The following is a 7,820-nucleotide window of genomic DNA, read 5'->3' on the forward strand; positions in this document are numbered from 1 at the left end:
GGCACCTCTAAATTATTGTAATTAGGGCTTTTTTTATGTCAAGTAAATCCCTGGGCTGAATGTTAGTCCTTGTATGCAGTAGTGCAACATGTAAACCATATGCTGTGCCGCTGCTCGGGGAACCCCACCGCCGGGAGAAGCCGCGCCTCTCCGCGGAGCTCGGGGCGACGACATCGGCGATGCTCCGCACCGGCACCCACAGCTGCCGCCCCATTTCGGAACCGGCGTCGCGTCCCCCGCGGCCGCCGGGAAATCCCCTCTCGGAGAACCGACCCGCTCCCGCTGCTCGCCCCGGCCCTTTGTTCGGGGGTCGGAGGGGCCTGGGATGGGCTCTTGGAGCCAGGCAGGACGGGCTGGGCGAGCGCCGGTTCCTCAGTTGGGTGTTGAGCCACCTTCCAGCGCCGGTGTGGGTGCTGCCGTCTGCAGGTGCTGCCCAGACTCGTGTGTGTTCCCATCGTCTTTTGGGAGTGAGAGAACGAGTCGGTCTCCAACACAGACCCCTTGAGTGGCCTGGCCCCCTGTCGCTGAGCCAGAAGCAAGGCTACCGGAGGGCACAGCGCAGCGCCGGGGCTGCAGGTAGTGTTCCAGCCACGCCTCTTTCCTCACTCAACCAGCCCTCTGAGCAGTGGGCAGAGCGCTACTCCTGCGGCCTGCAGCCCTTCCCAAGGCACCTGGGTTCTAGGGCCTTCTTCAGCCTCAGGAGATAAGCTTTGTCTTTCTCCCCAGTGCGGTGGTAACTGGGGACTCTATTCCTGACCAAGGACATGCATCATTCTGTGTGAAGCTGGGGTGCTGTGCCGAAAGGAATACCAGGTTTGTGGGGCCAGCAAGACAGACAATAAGAAGGGAGCACAAATTCCATGCTGAGGACCTTCTGCCAGGATGAAGGGAGCCTAGGTCTCTCTCCCTTATGAGATTTATGCACTTCATGCAGTAATTCTCATACAAAATACATAAGGAACCTTTATGTCAGATGCTGGAGTTGTCCACTTGCATGTGATCTGCTAGTGCTAGTGTTTGCGAGTCTTATATCCTGCCTTCCAAGCTGAAAGGCTGAAAACTAATAATTTGTATGGAAACACGGCATCAAGCTTTCAGAAAACTGCTTAAAACCACAAGTTTTTAAATTAGGGCTCAGGAAATTATGTACCACAGCACTAGGTGCAAGAGCCATGTGAGTACAAAGTGTTGTTAACCAGACAGGAGATGCTGCTGGCTCTGGTTGTGATCTCATGTTTGGTGGCAAGGCTGTGTAAGGAGCTCTTCCCCCCTTATCTCCAGTTTATTCATTCCTGTCCTTGTGCTGCCTGCTGTGCTGGACTTCCAGAGCTATTTGTGTGGCCATGAGCAATGAAGACTGAAGGATTGTTATGGCTATATTTTATTTCCCCCCCAGTTCTAATAACTCGGAATTCTACTGGGAAATTGTGCACCTCCCTTTCCTAGGCACATTCCTAAAATGTGCCTTCATTAGCACAAGTCACTCAGGACTCATCTGCAGCTTCTGATTTTCCAAGCCATGTGATGGAGTGCAGGATAGATGGAATTATAATCAGTGAAAAGTTTACTTTTCATGATGTGTAGTGTTCTCAGTGGAAGGGTTTTTTCTGAGTAAGAAATTCACACAAGAGAATTCACATCAAAAGAAACAGTGCATCGAATGGAGCATTCAAAAGTAGGAAATGACAGGATGAAGCTTTTCCCTGTGAGTTACTATGGCCTTACTATAAAGGGCTTTTGGTCCATTTAGATTTTGAAATTTTACCTTATCTTTGCTGCAAGACTCTCTCATTTAATGCAGAAGATGCCACCTGCCCTGCAAGTGAGTCCAGACTGAGTTTCAATCTTTGTCCTGCCCTGGCAGGGGCTGCAGTGTTGGGCGGGGAACAGGAGCAGGCAGTGCTTTTCCTGAGGGGAAGCCCCACAGGCAGCAGCTTTGCCTCTGATGAGACAGCTCATCTGTCACCTGAGCTGGCCCCTGCCACAAACTTTTCTGAGATGGTTTTTCTGTCCTGGGCTTAGTTCTGGCCCTTAAGGAGCAGCTGAGACCTGAACTGAAGGGGATCTGATTTGGAAAAAGCTTCTGCTTAAGCCGTTGAGAGCTATGCTGTGAATCCACGAAGTACTACAAAACATGAAAATATCACAAGACTCAGCTCTGAGGGTTTCCAGTTTGAAGATCCAAAACTCAAGGCACTGACATGTCTCACTGTGCCTCACCTGGGGCCTCCCTGACCCTGCCCATGGCCCAGACCCCGTGCCAGCCCAGCCTGTGGCCGTTGGTCCCTGCCCCTGCCCTGCTGGCCCCAAGGGAGCAGCCAGCCCTTACTGCTCCCTAAAGAAAATAATTTGAGAGATCTGATGTTTCAGCTTTAATTTTTTCCTTTCATTTTATGTCTTGCATATACAACTAAGAGAATAATGCCACCTTGCCTCTCAGTGATGTAGTGCAAATACATTAGTATTTCTAAAAAAATGAGCTGGCAAGGTGGGAAGGCCAGAGAAGGCCCCACAGAGAAAGTGGTGGCAAAGTGAGTGCCTGGAAAGCCCCCACTGGAACACAGCTACAGCAGCTTCCATCTTAAGGCAACCACATGGGAGTGAAGAAATGGATACTTCTCATTTCATTCTTTCTTGTTGTCGTGAGCAGCTAAATTTCTTAAAAACAAAAAGGTCTTTTGAAAGTTACCAGACATATTAGCTGCTCTGTAAATAGCAAAATAATGTTATGTTGTGGTATTTTTCAGTCTGTGGCCTGTTACTTGCCTCCTCCCAAAATTTTACTTGCTGGAGTGGTTTACAGTGACAGAGGTGACCCTGTTCTGGCCCTGTTGAAGTCAATGGGAATTTCTCCCTGATTCATGAGTGCTAGTATTTCCCATAGGGCAAAAAAATTTGCATTCCTTTGCCTCCCTAAATTCAGCCAAGGTCAGTGCAGATTTGGTGAATCCTAAGTGTTACAGAAAGCTCTTTCCTTGAGCCTGCAGATACTGCCCCTGTTTGAGGTAAACTGGGTTGTGTTTTAAGTTCCAATTTTAGAAACAAACACAGATGTTAGAATTACCACCTATGAGCAGGAAACCAAGACGGTGTAAATGGGTCAAAATGCTGCCTAGGCTTGAGCCAGAGAAGTGTTTTATTTATGTAACAGAAACCATAGTTTGTTTAGAAGGGAAGTTTTAGATTAAATCATAGTCCTTTAGAAACCGGGATAGTCAGTGACGCCTGTGTTGTTGTTAGTTCTCAGTAATTCTGCAGAGTTAACATCTGCTGTGTATTTTATTTGTACTGTGTATTATTTGCAACAGTGTTAATAACATTGTTTGCAATACTAATAATACCGATTTCTGTGAACTTGTGCTGAACTGTGTGCAAGAAAATTATTTTGGATGGTACTCGTGGGGCCAGTAACATATCACCTGTGAATTTGCAGTTATTAATTAGCAGGCTTGGTTGGAAAGGCCACCATGCAGTTATAATGCCCTCAGCATTAAAGCTCAGCCTGAGCTTTGTCCCGGGGGCAGCATCCCACCCCGATGGGCAGGCGCCACAGCAGGAGGGATCCTGGAGGAGTGGTGGTGGCTCTGCGGTGCCTGAAGTCGGTCTGACAGCATGGAAATGGCACTCAGATGTCTCTGGCCTGCTTGGTAATGGAGGAGGATGTGAGAAGAAAGAGAACGTTTCCAGAAGAAAGAGGACGTTTTTCCGGAGAATGTATTTCTGTGCTGATGAAGAATTTCCGCTGAGTACCTTCGCAGCAAAGAAAAGCGGTTAATGAGATGCAGAGCTCCTCTTTGCCCAAGCTCTCACAGTGCGCTCCTTGCCAGGATCCAGCCCTTGCTAGCTGTTCTAACTTAGTCTCAACCCAGATTTTCTTTGTGCCCCCCAAAAAAGCAATTTTGGGAAGCAAGCCTTGTGCCCCGCAGCTCAGGAGAGGAAGGCAAGAGAGGGACCGTATCCCATGGAAACTGCAGGGGGCACAGTGTCATTACTAGAGGGCCGGGATAATTAGATGCTGTTAACTTGCCTACCCTAGCGACGAGCAGAGTGGGGCAGTGAGTGGCAGAAAACCAAGCCCCGGCTCTGATTACCCAGCCCTGTACAGCTGCCGTGGTGTGATGCGAAGCCAGAGCAGCGCCGAAGCCGCTGCGGACCCGAGGCAGCTCCTTGGCACGGCTGCACAGTGGCAGCGAGGCCTGTCGAGATGCCCCATGTCACGTCGGGGACACAGCCCGTGTCATCCCGTAACACAGCGCTCGCTCCTGCCTGCAGCAAAAGGGACGCCGTTCAGGAGGATGTGCTCAACACCCAGCACTGAAAATTGAAGGGAATAGGTTTGCCTCACCTTTCCAGAAATGTTAAAAAGCACTGAATATAAAAGAATTCTTGTTAACAGCATGCTTTCTGCTAATACAGAAATTGTTTTATCTTTGAAATATATTTGTTTGGAAGCCAAATACATTCACTATTGCTTTTGGTGTATTTTTCTTGCACGCAGCTGTGAGGGCACAGATCCCTCTCACCTGTTCTGGGTCAGCAGGATGAGGCATTTTCTTTTAGTGTGGGGACATAGATAGGGCCATTCGAATGTATCTTGTGGCTTTTTTTTCCTCTGCAGAAATGCCTTGTATAGCTGACATCACCAGTTCAGCAATCTACAGTGCTGAATAATCGTAAACATGTTTGTCCTACTTATTGCCCTGGAGGATTTTTCCACCTAAGATATTTAAAGGAATATATTGCTGTGACATAGGTCTATTTCAGAAATACCGTCAGATTATAGTACTGTTAAAGTTCATGGATTTAGTAATTGTGTTCCCACAATTAAAACCCAAAAGGTTTTGCCTGTAGATACAGAACTCTTTACCAGCTGAAAATGCTAGAGCTGTCTAAGCAGAAACATTTATTTTATTTCTATAAAAACATCCTCTCATATTAAATATGTATATGTGAAGTGACTGTTTTGTGGTCTTAGAACTGACAAATCAGCTCTAGAAACATTTGTTTCTCTGGTGTGGCATCTCTGTGAAATATAGCTGGGTACATAAGGAATTTGATACCGCTTGAGCACTTGCTCTTTCTATACCCTTGGGATAGTGTTAGATTTTGTAAATTTTCTCCCTCTAATATTTGTCTCAAGGGATCAGAACAAAAAGTACAAGCTGGTTTTTTTTCAAATTATGTCCATGAAAATGACAGTTAAACAAGAGAAAAATACTAACAAATTTTAAAAATATAAGGATTGCTTACTCTTATGTAAACTTAATCTTTAGGAAAACAGAGGAAAAGAGAAAATTATTGGGGAAATAGTGTTTCCAGAGCTTCTAGGAAGTGCTGTTAATAGTTTATTAGAATTTTTTGTAGTAATTCATAGAATTTCAACAAAAGCATTAATATTATTTAGTAATAATTATAGAATTATTAGTAATTATTAATTTTAGTTATTTCCTTGTTTTGTTTTTATCTGATACCAGTGTTATTTGCAGATTACCAGCCAAATAGAGCATTAGAATTTATTCAGATACTTTACTACAAAGCTAGTTAATTAAGGAAGTTTATGAAATGTTATCCAAAATACCCTGTTCATAACAGTACAGTGAGTTGGACCATATATCCTCCTAGTAAAAAAAAAAAGTATCTAGTAGTTCTGCATATATTTAACACTAGAAGGATTCATTTAAGTTGGTAGAGGTTTCACCTATATTTAGGTGACTGCATTTTTAGCTAGTAAAGGAGTCAAGCAGAGAAGAACCTGCCAACTGCTTTCATAGATGGAATTAGGAAAGGGGTCCAATGGAGAAGAATCTGCTGAGTACTTTTCATACATGGAGTTACTTATAATCTGTTTTCCAGCTCAGCAGGTTCCTGTGATGAAAGGGAACTGATTAGAGAAGATATGGGCGGGGGATTCCTGCAGGTGAGGCACGGCTCAGCTGCAGGGAAGATGAACCTTCCCCACGGTTTCTTCCCTCTGCCATGGCAGCACCACCTTGCCCTGACCTGGCCTGCTCTGCCCTGTTTGTCCTGGAGCAGTTGTGCCAGGCACATCTTAGAGGGACAGCTTTCTTCCCCTCCCTTGACTTCTGGCCTGTCAGCACCTTTCTGCATCTGGGGCTAAGCTCTGCTATTTCTGAGGGGAACCAGAACAAATAATTCTGCCCATCTGCCTTCACCCCTTCCAGCACTTCCTACAGATTTGTGTTTTGTGATTGATCCTGGGTTCCTAATGGAACTTTACTGTGAGTAAATATTCACATGGTGTATTAGTGCCTGTTACCTTGGGGGATTGTACTTCCACTTTTCCTTGTGCAGGGTGCTTAGACCCCCTCTTCTACCTGAACTCCTGTTCCTCTGAAGATGTATAGGAACTTCATAGCTCAAAGCAGTCTGTACCTCCCTGTTACATTTGGTTAAAGCTGGCCAGAGAATCTGCATGAGAACTGGATCATACACATACAGAGACACATGGTGCCTTTGCATCTCGGTTTCCTTAGGAAACAAAGTTAAAAAGGACATCCGTATTTTTCCTAAGATCAGAAGCCAAATTAATACATCTGTGTCCATGGGGAAATCCTTCCTTTGTGACTCCTGTACTTAATAGCAGAAAGCTTAAATGCGATACTTGAAGAAAATAATAGCTGGCTTCATGAGAGGCTACAAAACTTACAGGTCTGGCCAGTGTCCATGAAAGAGTTGGGTGGAAAACTTATTCCAGGGTCAGGAAGGAGAACAGCTATCCAGCCCAACCTAGGCATGCAGTTAGTTGTTCCTTGGCTCACACTTTTATGACTTGTTTTCCAAATTTTTATCACTTTTGTACAGCTTTCTATAAGGAAGCTGAGAGATTTAGAAAAGTGGGCATCAGAATTGCACATAGTAGTGGTCTTGGGAATTAATTGTACTGTAGCAAAATCAATTCCTTTCACTCAATATTTCCATTTGCACCTTATGCCACAGGCTGGTGTTCTGGATGGCCTTTTCAACTTCCCTCTGAAAAACTGATTTTCAACATAGTCTTCTGTTCTTCCAGCATCCCCTGCATTTCTGATTTCCATTAGACTTTTCTGAAATATCCTGTAGGGCATTTATCAGAGCCTTATGAGCTCTGGTAAATGTCCTGTGTCCATTTATCAGAGCTCATAAGAACAACATGTTCCCGTCACTACTTTCTGCAGACCTTGGTTTTAGTGCCATGCACAAGCTCTTACTGACCAAGCTCTTATGACATTGAGTAGACCATTGATGAATAGATGAAAAGGCTGAGAACTACTCCCAGGAGAAGCCCATTCAGATATTTTCTAATTAAATGTCATCTTACATTTTTATATTCTTCATTAAGATAGTTTTTAATCTCTATGTGCCTTATTATCTTTATATAAAGTATCACCTATTGTGTGGTTCCAAGTCAGACACCTAGGGGAGATCCAGCTGTACCAGCACAGCCTCCTTCTGCTTTCTACTCAGCTGTCCACTGATGTCAGGCAAAATGGTCCATACCTTCTGAGTAATTTTTCCGTGTTTTAAAACAAGGAGGCACAATTTGGCATTTGCTGTACTTTTAAGGGAACCAGGCTGTCCAGGCAGAGAGGTGAGAAGCTTGGTGTAGGTACAAGGGCTGCGGGTGGGCCTGAAATGCAGAGTGGAGGATGGGGCAGAAAGGGGTCAATCCCAAAGAGAAAGGCTGGAAGTCTGTGTTGATTTTTAAAGCAGGGATGGGATCTATGGTTCCTAAATCTTTTTCAACCACAAAATAGCTGAGAAGTTTTCTGGTGAGTTGTGCCTTATGTTCCCTTCCAGTGCTGGTCCATGCAGATGTAACA

At 45.1% G+C, this 7,820-nt stretch overlaps 1 long non-coding RNA gene across 1 annotated transcript in view; it reads right to left on the reverse strand.

Moving 5' to 3' along the window:
- Positions 1 to 3,685: 3,685 nt before the first annotated feature.
- Positions 3,686 to 7,820, reverse strand: part of LOC108448484 — a 9,977-nt gene continuing 5,842 nt past the window's right edge. Inside the window, exon 2 of the long non-coding RNA XR_001864379.1 lies at positions 3,686 to 3,750. This is a non-coding gene — a long non-coding RNA (uncharacterized LOC108448484). The remainder of the gene's footprint in view (positions 3,751 to 7,820) is intronic.

This window comes from Corvus brachyrhynchos, unplaced genomic scaffold, assembly GCF_000691975.1.
Source record: "Corvus brachyrhynchos isolate BGI_N302 unplaced genomic scaffold, ASM69197v1 scaffold167, whole genome shotgun sequence".
Taxonomy (NCBI): domain Eukaryota; kingdom Metazoa; phylum Chordata; class Aves; order Passeriformes; family Corvidae; genus Corvus; species Corvus brachyrhynchos.